We start from the raw sequence: 17,141 nt of genomic DNA on the forward strand, positions 1-17,141 counted from the left end.
AGTGTAGAATAAGATCATACCCATTTGGAAGCCCAATGGTTGCCGGAAATGGCCGGAAAATAGCCTCAAAGTCGACTGATCCGAGGGAAAACTTGAAAACTTGCCAGAAACGAGGTAAACTTTAAACGTTCATAATTTCTTTAATATTCAACAAAATCAAGTGATTCAAAAACAAAAATCATACTTCTCAATGAGACAAAGAGAATGGTTCCTTTTTTTACTGCTAACTCACCTTGGTTTGGCCGGAAAACGGCTCGAAAGTGGCTGTCTTGGTCTCGAGTTATCCACTTTCGAGCCGTTTTTCGGCTAAACCACGGCTATCTAGCAGTCGAAAAATGTACCATTCTTTTCGTATCGTTGAGAAGTATGATTTTCATTTTTGAATCACTTGATTTCTTTGAGTATTGAAGAAGTTATTAATATTTAAAGTTTACCCAGTTTCCGGCGAGTTTTCCAGTTTTCGCTTAGATCAGTCAACTTTGAGGCTATTTTTCAGCCATATCCAGCAACCATTGGGCTTCCAAATAGGTATAATCTTATTCTACACTTTCCTATCTTCATTTTGATGTATTATGGGTCGAATTTGGTTAAGAAACGATTAAGTTACGAAACTTTGCAAATTGCCCAAACTTCAGGCCAAGAGTTTCGGAACATTTAACAGAGTTTTTAATGGAATGACTAAAATGATGGATGGTGGACAATCTCAGGGACCACTTTTATTGATTTAGAATCTCAGGGACCAAAGTGATGAGTTATGCAAATCTCAAGAACCATTTTGGCTATTTAGCCTATCTTATTTATACTAATACAAAATAAAACCCTAAAAGGTCTTAGAATAAAACTAGGAAACATAATAAAATAATAAAACAGAAAATAAAAGGTTTTCTATTTAAACTGAAATTCAGACTTCTCAGAAAATTAGTCTTTTGACAGACCAAATCAACTCCGATTTGGTCCAAAATGTCTTTTTTTAAAAGTTGAAGACGTCCCTTACAAATCATCAGAAGGAATCTGTGAACACGGAAAATTCATGAAACGAAAGAGACAAGAACAACGTGCACAAAATAATATTTGTGTTTGATGATTTTGGGTTACAATCTCTCTCAAATTTGATCATCTGATTCGATCTCCATAAGGTGTTGATTTGTGGATGTTTTGTTGATCCAAAGGCCGTCGAGGTTTGATCTTGGATGAACTGTTGGAAGTTTCTTCAAGGGGCCGTGGGCTTGATCTTTGAAGGTGGATTTGAGCGGATCTTCAAGGAGCCGTTGGGGCTTGATCTTGAGGATGAGTGTTTCTTCAAGGGTCGTTAAGGTTTGATCTTGAATAACGGTGATGAACGGATCTTCAAGGGCTTTTGGGCTTGATCTTGAAGAACGGTTGGATGTGTGGATTTGTTGATGTTTGTTGATCCAAGGGCCGTCGGGGTTTGATCTTAGATGAACGGATGATGAACGATGGTGCTTTCTTCAAGGGTCGTCGGGGCTTGATCTTGAATTGGTGGAAGTTCTTTAAGGGCCTTTGGGGCTTGATCTTGAATTGGTGGATGGTTGATCTAAGGGCCGTCGGGCCTTGATCTTTGAAGAACGATGAACGAAGAACGAAGAACGAATAGGGCTTTCTTGATTCTTCGGGAACCTTGAGAGCTTTAGAGTTTCAAAGCTTCAAAGATTTGGGGGATTCTCTTCCAATTTGGGAGTAGAGAAATGTATTTGTGAATTGGTTCCTTGATTCTTTGATGGATGAGCCTATTTATAGGCTTTGGGAACGAATCACCACCATCCATTTGTTTTGGTGGATGTTGTAGGTGAATTTTGGTGGATGTTGTAGGTGAAACTTGGTGGATGTTTGTAGGTGAAACTTGGTGGATGTTGTAGGTGAAACTTGGTGGATGTTTGTAGGTGAAACTTGGTGGATGTTGTAGGTGAAACTTGGTGGATGTTGGAGGTGAACATAGTATATGATGTAGGTGAAGTGAATGAAGGTCGTAATTTTAATACAATGGTCAACATTTATTTCACCAAAATTTCAATGTTTACAAATGTAATCTTAATGCAATGGCTAACATTTATGCCACCGAAATTTCAATGTCTACAAATGCCCCCACTTCAAGGCGCGTTGTATACATGTGCTTGTTACATGTAGGAGATGCGTTTTGAAGTCCCTTAATGTAGTTGTCAATCCAAGGGCCATCAAGGCTTGATCTTGAATTGGGCTGGAGATTTCTTCAAGGGTCGTTGAGGCTTGTTCTTGGACTTTGTTTGAAATTTCTTCAAGGGCTGTCGAGGCTTGATCTTGAAGGTTGAAATTGGACCACAAGGAGCTTTATGTGGTAGATGATCTTTGGCTTTGGTAGTGGATGAATCGGCACGTATTTGTTTTTGCGTTTTGTTGACTTTCCACAGCTTTGATCTTGAACTGGGTTGGAGGATTTTTTGGATTCCTCCAATTGTTGATTTTCCACAGCTTATTCTTGAACTGGATTTGATTCAAATATGGTGGACGCTTGATCTTGAATCGGACTTGTGATTTCCTCAAGGGCCGTCGATGCTTGATCTTGAATTTGGCCGGAAACTTCTTCAAGGGCCGTTGATGCTTGATTCTTGAAGGTTGACTCGAACACATGGCAAGCAGGCACGAGGTGAAGGTGACGACTTGTTGCTTTGTTCAATCTTTCTAATTCACACCTGAGCAGTTTGGTCAACGGTATGATCTTCAAGATTGATGGGCTCTTCTTTCAGTTGGTGACTTGATCTTTAAGGACTTGATTCAAGGGTGGTGAAACGGCACATGCAGCCCACAACGCCTAGCAAGTCGACCCAAGAATTTGAGGGTCAAAACGAGTCATCCACCCAGAGTGATTGCAAAACCTGATGATATGAGATACTTTTGATTTTGAAGAAGTAGCGGATGAATCGACACGTGCTTTGTTGTGCTTGTCTCCACATGCTTCAATGTATCATTTTCCCTTGTCTTATCTATTCTTCTGGTAGAATGTAGCATCTTTTCTAGTTCTTCAGCTCAGACTCCTTCTGCTGAGCTGACTCTGCAGGCTGCATCCTTCTCTGTTTGTTTCTTCAGGCAGATGTGGCAGCTTCTTGAGTTCCTCAGCTCGGACTCCTTCTGCTGAGCTGACTGTGAAGACTGCATTCTTCTCTGCTTGTTTCTTCTGCACGTTGTCTCCACATGCTGCAAGGTATCATTTTCACTTGCCTTATCTGTTCTCCAGGCAAATGTGGCATCCGAGTTTGAGTGGAGGTTCCGGCATATTGTTTTCTTTATCCTTGTCTTTGTAGGTAAGAACAAGGACAAAGGAAAGGACAGGGAGAACGCATGATATGAGATACTCTTGCTTTCTACCCTGGTGATATGAGATACTTTTGCTTTGATGTCATTTATTTGCAGAGGTACCCCAAGGAATAAGAAACACTGAGTGACTCGAGAGGCTTCGTTGGGAAGGCATTCTCGGAGATGAAGAAAGGTTCTCGGAGATGAAGAAAGGTTATGTATGTCTGCCTTGCTATGGAGGGTGAAGGTGGACAGTTATAGGAAATTCTTTAGTACCTGTAGAGGTACTATTCTTTTACTCGTGTCGGCAACCAATGCGTGATTGATCAGTATGGTTTCACGTGCTTTCTTCTTTATCAGAAATCTTCGACAAATTGTCCGTAATTTTCGTCAAGCTGAGTGTGCATGTGACATGTGTTGACGAGGCTGAAAAAGACTGGCGCCTCTTCGATATCTGGGATCGGCGCTTCGACAAATTACCCGTGATTTCCGCAAAGCTGAGTTTGCGCGTGACGGATGCTGACGAGGCTGAAAAAGACTGGCGCCTCTTCGATATCTGGGATTGGCGCTTTAACAAATTGCCCGTGATTTCCGCAAAGCTGAGTTTGCGCGTGACGGGTGCTAACACGTCTGGAAAAGCAAGATGCTTCTCCGATTTCTGAGCTTGCCTCTTTGATTTTTGAATTGGCCTCTTCGAATTCTGAGCTCGCCTCTTCGATCTTTGAAATCCCATCGAGTGTTGATCTTTATAGAGGCACGCAGTTCGTTTCAAAGCATACTTGAATTTTCGCTTGTAGAAACTCCCTTCTTGCACTTCTAAGATCTTGATTTGTCCGACCTCTTCTTTCTTCAACACCTTTGAAAATGTCTGGACCCTCCGACCGTCGTTTTGATTTGAACCTTGGTGAAGAGGTAGTCCCGTCTTCTCCAGATAACATATGACGCCCATCCTTCAAATCCCCTACTGGTCCTCTTACCGTTGGGGATTCGGTGGTGAAGAATGATATGACCACTGCGGTGGTGGCCCGAAACCTTGTCACTCCCAGAGATAACAGACTACTTTCCAAACGGTCTGATGAGTTGGCTATTAAGGATTCTCTGGCTCTCAGTGTGCAGTGTGCAGGTTCTGTGTCTAATATGGCCCAACGCCTATTTGCTCGAACCCGTCAAGTTGAATCATTGGCGGCTGAAGTGATGAGTCTCAAACAGGAGATTAGAAGGCTCAAGCAGGAGAATAAACAGTTGCATAAGCTCGCACATAGCTATGCGACAAACATGAAGAGGAAGATTAACCAGATGCAGGAATCTGATGGTCAGATTTTACTTGATCATCAGAGGTTTGTGGGTTTGTTCCAGCAGCATTTGCCTTCGTCTTCTGGGGCTGTACCGCGTAATGAAGCTCCAAATGATCAACCTTTGGCTCCTCTTCTTCCTGGAGTTCCGCCGAGTGGTGTGGCTTCAAACAGTCAACCTCCGGCGCCTCTCATTTCTGGAGCTATGCCGAGTGGTAAGGCGGCACCTGATCGTCCTTGAAGATCCCCTCTTGTAAATTTGATTTGATTTTTTTTTAAGTATGTATAATGCAAATTTATGTAAAATTTCCAGAAAAAATAAATAAAAACGGACTTTATTTCTCTCAATGCATTTGTTTTGTTTTGTTTTTTTTTTTTTGTTTTTTTTTTTTTTGTAAATACATAACAACATATGTATTTATTTATTTATTCTTTTGTAATAAAATTGACTTTCTTTAATAAAACTTTTATATTTTATTTATTTATTTTGATATGACTGAACTCGAAATTGAATGTTCGAGCCGCCTACGTACCCTTCCAAAGAGGAGATCAAGCCATAACGTAGTTCAAATTAGTGATGAATTTAACAGTAATTTTGATGATGATTTTGCCGTACACAGTTTATGCTCTTGCAGGCCAGGAGCTTTGGTTCATGCAGTTTAGGCTCGTGCGAACAAAGAGCATGAGTTGTCGCCTTTCAAGGGTAGTAGCTCTTCAAGAATCTGCCATTGATAGGGCTGATCTTCAAGCTGTCTTCCGCCATGATTAAGTAGGCGCCATTGGTGTAGACTTCTTGTATTACGTATGGTCCATCCCATTTTGACGTGAACTTGCTCTTTGTCTTGTGAGTTGTGATGATAGGCCTACGCAATGAAAGGACGAGATCTCCCATTTGAAAAGAACGAGGGAAAACTTTCTTGTTGAAGGCCTTGGAGAGTCGTGCTTGATAACACTCCAAGTGTTGCTGGGCTTCGAGTCTTTTCTCATCTAGGGCTTCCAGCTCTTGAAAGCGCAACTTTGCATTCTCTTCGTCAATCAAGCCTTCTTGTAGAGCCATCCTTAGCGAGGGGATTTGACTTTCGAGCGGTAGAACAGCTTCCACACCATATATGAGAGAATAAGGTGTAGCTTGGGTAGGCGTTCTATATGTCGTCCTGTATGCCCAAAGTGCTTCGCCTATTCTTTCATGCCAGTCTTTCTTTGTTCTGCAGATTACCTTTTTCAGGAAGTTGCACAATGTCTTGTTAATTGCTTCTGCAAGACCGTTGGCCAGAGCATGATACATGGAGGATTTGTGCTGCTTGAACTTGTATTTCTCGCAGAGCTCGTCCACGAGTTGGTTGGAGAACTGTTTTCCGTTGTCAGTGACAATGTAGCGAGGCACGCCATATCGGTGGATGATATGTTCCTTGATGAAACGGACGACAGTTTCCTTCTTGACTTCCTTCAGGGATATGGCTTCAACCCACTTGGAGAAGTAATTTGTTGCAGCCAGGATGTAAGCTTCTCCTGCAGATGACTTTGGCGCAATTGGTCCTACTACGTCTAATCCCCATGCATCGAATGGCCATGAAGTAGCTGTAGGGTGTAATGGTTCAGGCGGTTGATGTATGAAGTTGGCGTGAAATTGGCAGGCTTGGCACCTTTTGGCGTGTTCTAGGCAGTCCTTTACCATGTTTGGCCAGTAGTAACCCATTCTTTTGAGCTGGAAATGAAGCTTCGCTCCGGACTGATGCGCTCCACATATTCCTGAGTGTGCTTCTTCCATGGCTTGATTGGCTTCTTCCTCGCCTAAGCATCTTAGAAGTACTCCTTCAAAAGATCGCCGGTAGAGTGTCCCTTTGTAATAGAGGAAGCGATGCGCTCGTCGACGTACTTCAGAACGGTGTTTTGGATCATATGGGAGTATTCCATGCTCCAAGTAGTTGATCAGCGGCTGTCTCCATTCTTCAACGTTGACCGGAAGTATGGAAATAACATTTGTATCACTTACTACCATTTCAGTGACAGGCAGGATTACCCATCTTTGGCAGACTGGCACGTTTGTGGCTTCGTCTTCTCCTAACGTTATGCTCAAGGCTAGGTTGGCGAGAGCGTCTGCCATTTGATTCTCTTTTCTTGGCACGTGTTCTAGTGTTACGGCTTCAAATCTTTGTAGCAATTGCGTTGCCAGCCGGAAGTATGGGACGAGATCATCTTTCCTAACCTCATATTCAATCAAGAGTTGATTGATTATGAGCTTGGAGTCGCCATATATCTCAAGGCCTATGATTTCCATGTTGATTGCCATTTGGAGCCCGATGATCAGTGCTTGGTACTCAGCGACGTTGTTGGAGCATAATTCGCTTAGTTGGAATGAATAAGGTAGTATTTGCCTTTGTGGCGACATGAATACTACTCCTGCCCCCGCTCCGTCCGCTCGTGCAGATCCGTCGAAGAACATCGTCCATGTCGGAAATATGTCGATGTAGAACACCTCTTCGTCAGGCAAGTCGTCTGAGATTTTCCAATCGGCTGGGATTGGATGGTCAGCAAGGAAGTCTGCTAGCGCTTGTCCCTTGATGGCTTTAGCTGGGACGTAGATGATCTCGTATTGATTGAGAAGCAATGCCCATTTAGCTAGTCGTCCTATCAAAACTGGCTTGGACATGACATATTTGACCGGGTCAGCTTTAGCAACCAAGTGGATGGTGTAAGCATGCATGTAATGTTTGAGCTTTTGGATGGCAAACATCAAGGCAAGGCACATTTTTTCTATTGGGGAGTAGTTCAACTCAGCGCCGGTGAGCGTTCAACTGAGGTAGTAGAGCGCTCATTCTTTCTGGGATTCGTTTTCCTATGCCAAGAGTGCTCCAACTGAACTTTCTTGAGCAGCGATGTACAATATGAACGGTTTCCCTGGTACGAGTGCCCCCAGGACAAGTGGACTTCATAATTACTTTTTTATGCTTTCAAAAGCATTGTTGCATGCTTTGTCCCATACGAATGGAACATCTTTCTTCATGAGTCGACTGAACGGTTGACAACGCCCTGCAAGGTTGGAGATGAAGCGTCTGATGAAGGCTAGCCGTCCTTGTAGACTTTTCAACTCGTGCAGGTTTCTTGGCTCGGGCATGCTTTGAATGGCCTTGATCTTTGATTGGTCCACTTCAATGCCACGATGCTTGACAATGAAGCCGAGGAACTTTCCAGATGTGACGCCAAATGCACATTTTAACGGGTTCATCTTGAGGTTGTATTTTCGCAACCTTTCGAACACTACTCGCAAATCCTTCAAGTGATCTGGTCTTTTCTTTGTCTTGACCACCACATCGTCTACATAGCATTCTACATTCTTGTGTAGCATGTCATTGAAGATCTTCTGCATTGCGCGTTGATATGTAGCTCCATCATTCTTCAGGCCAAAGGGCATCACCTTGTAGCAGTAGATACCTTTTGGAGTGTGGAAGGCTATTAGTTCCTCATCTTCAAGAGCCATACGAATTTGATTGTATCCAGAAGAGCCGTCCATGAATGATAGTGCCTCATGGCCAGTGGTCGCGTCCACCATGATTTCAATGATTGGCAATGGGAAGTCATCCTTTGGGCAAGCATCATTGAGGTCTCAGAAGTCTACGCAAACACGTATTTGTCTAGATTTCTTAAGAACTACGACGATGTTAGAGATCCATTTAGGGTATTGCAGCTCTCGAATGAAGCCTGCTTCGATCAACTTGTCAATCTCAGCCTCGATTTGTGGGATGAGCTCGGATCGATAGCGTCTTTGAGTTTGCTTTATTGGTCGCGTTCCAGGCTTGACTGCAAGATGATGCATAACAATGATAGGGTCGAGGCCGGGCATTTCCTTGTAGGTCCAAGCAAAGACGTCCTTGTACTCTAATAGCAGCTGGTAATACTTCTCTATCTCGTCTGCACTTAGTAATGCACTTACGAAGATAGGCTTTGGTTCTTCACTTGTGCCTTAGTTGAGTTCTTTGAGATCGTCAACTGTGGCTTGCCCCCCATATTCGAGTTGTGACGGTGCTGCAATGACATCTTCCTCGAGGATTTCATCTTCTTCACCTTCTTGGATTGTGATGTGGAAGACGTCTTGGGCCTCTTCTTCGGTGTTGACCTCTCGAGCTTGTTGGCATGAAGATTGTCCAGTGTGGATGATGGTGCGCCTTTTCACTTTCAGTGATCCAATTGTGTTAACCTCTAAAATTGCTTGGCGCTTCATTCTTGAAGGAATGGAACTTCGAACGTCATCCTTTTCTGCCAGACGATCGATCTTTTCTACTTCTGGTGTTGTCTTTCTCCTTTTGGAAGGCTCTTTGGCTTCTCCAAGTCTTTCCATAACTGACTGTCGTGGAGGAAAGCTAGTTGTATCGCTTTGCTTCTTAGGTTTCGATAACCTTTTGAAAACAGAAATTCGAGATACTGACGTGTTAAGCCTTTTGAAGACGGAAGTTCTGTTTTGACCACCAATGAGTTTAGGTGCCGAAACTCTGGTCCTTGAACGATTCATTCTATCGAATACTGACGTCTGAGGGGCAGTTCGAGGCTCCTCTTTATCTTGTATAATGTTCACGCTGATGTGTTGAGCGCTAGCATTTTTTACCTTGCTGGAGATCTTCACCGGTGCATTTGGTGTGAAGCCAGGTCCAGCTTTGTTGTTGTTGACCACGTAACCATGCTCTTCCAACTTCTTCTGAGTTTTAGTAAGATCACGTTCGTTGTCTTTGATGGTGTTCAAATCCTTCTTTCCCAAATTTGCAGAGGAGGTGAAGTTGTACCCAGCTTTCGACATGAGTTTGTAGGCGTTTGGATCAAAACCTTCTTCGGTCCTCTTGGTTGGGAGAAAGCTTGGTTCTACCCCCTTTGGCAGGCCTTTTATGAAGCCTTGTGATGGCCTTGCAACCTTAATGTCGCTTAGCTGTGTCAGAGGCAAAACTACATTTGTTTTGAGCAACTTTACATTATCCATGTGCCGCTGTGTATCGGCTTTGCTTGTTGCAGTTTCAAACGGGGATTGACCATTCTTTCTTCTCGACGTTAGGATGTATCGAAAAACGGGTATGTTTGGTCCATTTGAAGGCGTCATATTCCCTCTGGTTGTTGCAGGTTTAGCAAGCTCATCGTCGTTTTTGCTTGAAGATGGCATAGCTTCTTCTTCTTACTTCTTGGGCACGGCTTGCCACTCTTGTTTTTTAGGTGTTGCTTTGCCCATGGATTTGTTCTCTTTTGGAAGAGTTTCGGGCACCATGTCTTCATCCATGTAGAACTTGGCGTTTGCGAAATGTGATTCGGCTTCGGTGAATGGCTTGGTGTCGCCATAGATCACCTTTACTCCTCGGTAAAATTTTAAGCATTGGTGAAGGGTGGACGGTACTACTCCATTCGCATGGATCCAAGGTCTTCCTAAGAGCAAACTGTAGAAAGTTCTTGCATCAATCACGTGGAATATTGTGCTTGACTTGAGTTCACCAATGGTCATCTCTACTCGGATCATGCCCATCGCTCTTTGTCCTCCTTGGTTAAAACCTTGGATTAGTAGACGGCTTAGGGATAGTTCATCCACCTTGATGCCAATTGTGGTCATTGTTGACTTTGGCATGATATTTATGGCTGATCCGCCATCCACAAGTATGCGGCTGACTTTGTGCTCCCTTACGTAACCAGAGATGAAGAGAGGTCGATTGTGAGGCTTGGCTCCTAGCAGCAAGTCTTCGTCGGTGAAGTGGATTGCGTCCTCGGCGGCACAGCATGTGGCACATTCATGTAGTTGAAGCTTCAAGCTTTCGTTCTTGCTTTCTTGCACTTCATGGTCGTCGGAACTTGCCAAGATCGCGGCCAGTGCTTTTCGCATCTTTTTTGGCAACCGGAGCGCTCCCTCGATGCTAAAGTGTGTTGGCAGACCTTCTTCAGTTGTAGGAGTTTTTTTCCCCTCAGTGGTGACAGCTTTGCCTTTTGAGGGTTCTTCCATTTCTACTTCGACCATGTGACATGCAGTGATAGTGCACTGTTGGAAGAAGTCCTCCGGGAAGTATTCGTGCAAGGAGACAGGAATACTTGGCTCTTGCTCCATAGGTTCCCTAGCATATGTTGACTTAGCAGCTCTTATACTTCTTTTAGGTTTCCTATTGTTGCGGCGACGATGTGACACGCCCCGACCCTGGTATTCCCCGAATACCAAGACCGACACTTGCTGGCCGACACCCGAGGGTGACGAAAGCCATTAATTGATACAAAAGCTAAGAATAAGAAATAAATAAGGGTTATGAATTTAAAATACCATGAGTTAACAGTCTAGGAACGTGCTCAGAGCATACAACTAAACCTAATCGCTAAGAATAATTAAAATAAAATTTTATGAATAAGGAGTGAGTCCTACATTCGAGCTAATCCGGAGATGCTGCTGCGGAAGTGTCTTCATGCCGGGATTATGTGCCTTGATTCTAAGTCCTGAATGGGGGCGCAAAACAAAAGTGAGTGGACCAAGTTCATATATATAATAATAACAAAACAGTTATCAAGATACTAACCCCCAAAGTTTATATAAATGAAAACTACTAGCATAATAAGTGATGGATTTAATAAAAATCCTAGCATGCCACAATATTTCAAAAGTCACATCGTGGAAACGCATCGCGGAAATCAAAACAGTAAACGCATCATAAATCGTCTCGTAAATGCGGTGTGCTGCTAGAAAGATCACTGAATAAATATAACTCCCGGCCCAATGCCTGCACCTCAGTCTCTGTGCCCGTAGCCAGAGATAACTCCCTCCCGGCCCAATGCCTGTCTCCGTGTCCCTCAGCCTTTCGCTAGGGATTATTTCTCCCGGCCCACATGCCAACACCAGATCATCGCCCCAGGCGGCATAGTGTCTACTAGGTACGCACAAATATTTACGTCTCTCATAAATACCACTTCATAGCATAGGTTACCGAAAATCGTCTACGCTATAAAGAGGGTTCAAAATCATGTTCTAGCATCCTATCGTCACCTATCAGATAGTCTACCAGATCATGGTTTTATAGAAAATAGATATATTAAAATATAGCTCAATATAGGCTAACAACTAATTCCTCACCAAAACACGAGACGAAAATCAATATATTAAATCATCAGGCTCCACATAAATCAAATCATAAATCCGTAGGCATGCTAATCATTTATGCAATTAAATTATCAAATCATGTAATTTTAGAGGAGGTCCACTCACTTTTGTTTTGCGCCCCCATTCAGGACTTAGAATCAAGGCACATAATCCCGGCATGAAGACACTTCTGCAGCAGCATCTCCGGATTAGCTCGAATGTAGGACTCACTCCTTATTCATAAAATTTTATTTTAATTATTCTTAGCGATTAGGTTTAGTTGTATGCTCTGAGCACGTTCCTAGACTGTTAACTCATGGTATTTTAAATTCATAACCCTTATTTATTTCTTATTCTTAGCTTTTGTATCAATTAATGGCTTTCGTCACCCTCGGGTGTCGGCCAGCACGTGTCGGTCTTGGTATTCGGGGAATACCAGGGTCGGGGCGTGTCAGATTGGTATCAGAGCGTGGTTTGTTTAGAGCATACTTACGATTCCCTTCTATTCTCGTAAAGTCTTGGTTTTGGCATCATTTGGATGTCACGACTTCCAGATTTTGTGCTAGTCGGTGCAGTTGTGCAAATCTCTCTCTGATGGAATTGTCACCCTGTGGTTGAAATTCAAGAATTCGTGTCGGGATTGTGCCTCATCGGTGACGTGTTTGATTTGTTGGACGACTTTAAGCATCAGATTGATACTCTACGACGTGCATCCCTTGGGAATGATGGTTAGAGTTAGTATTACTTGGAAGCGACGTGTTTTAGAAATCTCAATTTGAGGAATTCTGGTTATGACCAGTTGTAGATTCGAAATGACGATGCCACTCTGCAACATGCGTTCCCTAGGAATTGCGGGCAGAGTCGGCTCAACATCGAAATCTTTGGAAACTCCTCAGTAGCAGACGCTATTCTCATTAATTTCCAAAATGAGGTGCAATTCTTGTTGATGTTGTAGTTGGATTTGGATGATGAATATCCAGTCTTGTTTGGATAAACAGATTCCTTGAACTTCACCCAGGTTTAGTTGTATGCTCTGAGCACGTTCCTAGACTGTTAACTCATGGTATTTTAAATTCATAACCCTTATTTATTTCTTATTCTTAGCTTTTGTATCAATTAATGGCTTTCGTCACCCTCGGGTGTCGGCCAGCACGTGTCGGTCTTGGTATTCGGGGAATACCAGGGTCGGGGCGTGTCACGATGCTTTCTCGCTTGCTCCCCTTTTGGCTTTATAGCTTGTGGTCTTGGCTTCCTTGTCTTCTTATAGGTCACCAATGTCCACCCTTCTTCATCATCGATAGGTGCATCCTGGTCGTTTGCCCCCAATGATGGTTGTGCAGAAGGTGCCGTGTAGCTTGTGCATTGAAAGGAATGGTCGGGTATTTCTTGAAGAGGCACGGGATCAAAGGACCCGAACACGATCGTAGTGGTATGAGTTGCGGCTGTGTCTTCTAGGTCGAGCTCAATCCGCCCTTGCTGTGCCAACTTCATGATGAGTTCTTTTAGGATGAAACATTTGCCCACATGATGACCCACGATACGATGGTACTTGCAGTACTTGGGATCGTTGGTACGATTCATCTCTTCAGGGCGTTTGCATTCAGGCAACTCAATCACCTTCTTCTCTAGCAAGTCGTCCAGCATTGCATCCATGTCGGAGTCCGGAAAAGGGTATACCTTCTGCTCCAGTTCCCTCAAAGTGTTTTTGTACCTATCTTGGGTGTGGGAAGGCTCACTTCTTTTTATCTCATTTGCTTTGTTATTGAAAGAGATTTTGATGGGTGTGGACGAGGTCTTGGTAGGGATGGTTTTGGTGGTAAAAGCTTCCTTGGCGGGCTTTTTCCCATGATTGTCTGCTCTTGAAGTAAACACCTTATCCCTTTTGAAATCGGTGATTGGCTCCTTCTTTCCATGGTGGGCGATGCTCAGTTCCATGTCGTGGGCACGGGTGGCTAATTCTTCAAAAGTCCGTGGCTTGATACCTTGAAGGATGTATTGTAAACCCCATTGCATGCCCTGGATGCACATCTCGATTGAAGAAATCTCGGAGAGCCTGTCCTTACAGTCGAGGCTTAGATTACGCCATCGGTTGATGTAGTCCATGACTGGTTCTTCCCTCCATTGTTTCGTGCTCGTCAGCTCCAGCATGCTCACAGTGCGGCGGGTACAGTAGAAGCGGTTGAGGAATTCCCTTTCCAACTATTCCCAGCTGTTGATGGACTCGAGCTCTAGGTCTGTGTACCACTCAAAAGGCGTTTCCTTTTAACGAGCACACAAACTGCTTGGCGAGGTAATCTCCCTCCGTCCCTGTATTGTTGCAGGTTTCGACGAAATGTGCGACATATTGCTTTGGGTTTCCCTTTCCGTCAAATTGCATAAACTTCGGCGGTTGATAGCCCTTCGGCATCCTTAAGGCGTCGATCTTCCTAGAGTAAGGCTTCGAGTACAACGTGGAGGCATGAGAGCTTCATTCATACTGTGCCTTGATGGTGTTGGTGATCATCTCTTGCAGCTGCTGGATAGAAAGATATCCCATGAGTGCCGTTGCTTGGTCTGGCTCCGGCTTCACATCGATTTTCTTCACCGGGGGCTCGTCTTCTTTCTTCAGATGATCAATCTTCGGGTTTGGTTTCTCGCCATCATGCGCCTCCAGTCGGTTGACGAGTGCTGCAATTTGTAAGTCTTTTTCTTCCACAGTTCAGGTTAACCTTGCAATTGCTTCATTCATCTGAGCCAGCTGCTCATCGATTGAAGTTGCTCCGGTAGCCATAACTTGCATGGATGTGCTGTCGCTTGAGTCAGCATCGGAAAACAAAGACTCGAGTACTTCTTCGGGCTTTCCTCCCTTGGTGCCCTTAGCGAGGCCAGGGTGATCACAGGTTCGTACCTCGGGTACTCTTGTTCCTTTGGCAGGGTTGATGTAGGGGTGGAAGAGGAGGCAACAAGAGCTCTTGCCTTGCTTCGAGTTACGATGCCTGAAATGGCGCCGCCTGCGGCAAGGATGCTCTTGTTCTTCGTGTTGGTTGTGGGAACAGCTTGAGCCTTCCTTGATGCCATTGATTATGGAAGTGTGCTCAAATTTCTTGAACGGAGAAAGAGATGAGAGGTAGAGATGGTCCCACTGGGCGTGCCAATTTGTGAACACGGAAAATTCCTGAAACGAAAGAGACAAGAACAACGTGCACAAAATAATATTTGTGTTTGATGATTTTGGGTTACAATCTCTCTCAAATTTGATCCTCTGATTCGATCTCCGTAAGGTGTTGATTTGTGGATGTTTCGTTGATCCAAGGGCCGTCGAGGTTTGATCTTGGATGAACTGTTGGAAGTTTCTTCAAGGGGCCGTGGGCTTGATCTTTGAAGGTGGATTTGAGCGGATCTTCAAGGAGCCGTTGGGGCTTGATCTTGAGGATGAGTGTTTCTTCAAGGGCCGTTAAGGTTTGATCTTGAATAACGGTGATGAACGGATCTTCAAGGGCTTTTGGGCTTGATCTTGAAGAACGGTTGGATGTGTGGATTTGTTGATGTTTGTTGATCCAAGGGCCGTCGGGGTTTGATCTTAGATAAACGGATGATGAACGATGGTGCTTTCTTCAAGGGTCGTCGGGGCTTGATCTTGAATTGGTGGAAGTTCTTCAAGGGCCTTTGGGGCTTGATCTTGAATTGGTTGATGGTTGATCTAAGGGCCGTCGGGGCTTGATCTTGGAAGAACGATGAACGAAGAACGTAGAACGAAGAGAGCTTTCTTGATTCTTCGGGAACCTTGAGAGCTTTAGAGTTTCAAAGCTTCAAAGATTTGGGGGATTCTCTTCCAATTTGGGAATAGAGAAATGTATTTGTGAATTGGTTCCTTGATTCTTTGATGGATGAGCCTATTTATAGGCTTTGGGAACGAATCACCACCATCCATTTGTTTTGGTGGATGTTGTAGGTGAATTTTGGTGGATGTTGTAGGTGAAACTTGGTGGATGTTTGTAGGTGAAACTTGGTGGATGTTGTAGGTGAAACTTGGTGGATGTTGTAGGTGAACTTAGTGTATGATGTAGGTGAAGTGAATGAAGGTTGTAATTTTAATACAATGGTCAACATTTATTTCACCAAAATTTCAATGTTTACAAATGTAATCTTAATGCAATGGCTAACATTTATGTCACTGAAATTTCAATGTCTACAGAATCTTCTTCAAAATATGTCATCTTGACCTCTAAAATACCCAAAATGTCCAGAAATGTCAATCTGGGAAAGCTGCGCGTTAGGCCTTAATTTCATTGTCACGGTCAAACGACTTGGTAGAAAATCTGATATTTTGATACAATCATCTTGAAAGGCTCACGAACATCCTCCAATTGGAATCACTCTAAAATTCATCCGTTTGGTTACTTTTTGCTCCAGAGGAAATCGAATGTCCTACATTGAAAATATATAACAAAGGATCAAAATTCTACCAAAATAACCAATAAATTAATACTAAAATTAAGGTAAAGTATATGGTATAATATTGACTCATCAATGGTATAAGGACTTAAAAAATTAAAATGCAGAAATGTATGATGAATGTATAAAATTGACTCATCAATGGTATAACGGTGTTTAATTGTTAGAAAAATAAAATTATGACAAATTTTTCTTTTTTAATTTTCCAGTTGTTAAAAAAACACGTAGACGGGTGAAAAAAGAGTAAATGGTAAAAAAAGAAAGGATAAACGGGTTAAAAAATGATAAATGGGTAAACGGGTAATAAACGGTTACGATTAAATGGGTACACAGTTATGGATATGGTTAACCATTTATAAATGGTTATGGGTATGGGTATAACAGTTAGACAATTACCCAACGGGTAAACGGTTATGCGGGTATGAGAATAAACAATTATGGATAAATAACCGCGGTTATCCGCCTGCCATAACCGTTGCCCATCCCTAATTACGAGGCCAAGCCTATCCCCACCCCTTAGTTTAGATAATATCGTTTGTTAAAAAAAATGCATTTGGTCCTTACATGTCCTTAAAATGAGGATTTTAAGAGAGCAAGACTCTAGCGTGTCATCTCATGTTAATGATACAAGAATATATGAACTTGTTTAAAAGTACTATTAAAATGACTGAAAGTACTTTTGGTACAAATATTTTTGGAACCAATCCTAAAAAAATGCAAGTGAATCTTGAAAAAAACACTTGAAGTGCTTTTGAAACCAAAACATATTTTCTTTAAAAACGTTTTCAACCATTTTGAAAACACTTCCAAACAAATCATATGTTAGCTTCTCTATCACATTTTCACTTGCTGTGACGATGTCGTCTGCCACACCAAAACCGGATCCCCTCCTGAGCATAGGGTCGGGATCCTCCTGACCGGTCCATCTGGACCATTGAAATTTTATCCAACGGTTACAATCATTATAACTTTAGAGGGGCCCCCTATTTGTAGCTGTTGGATTAAAATCCAACGGCCCACATTAGAGGATCCCGATGAGTTGCCTC

This window comes from Malus domestica, chromosome 15 (assembly GCF_042453785.1).
Source record: "Malus domestica chromosome 15, GDT2T_hap1".
In the NCBI taxonomy this organism is placed as follows: domain Eukaryota; kingdom Viridiplantae; phylum Streptophyta; class Magnoliopsida; order Rosales; family Rosaceae; genus Malus; species Malus domestica.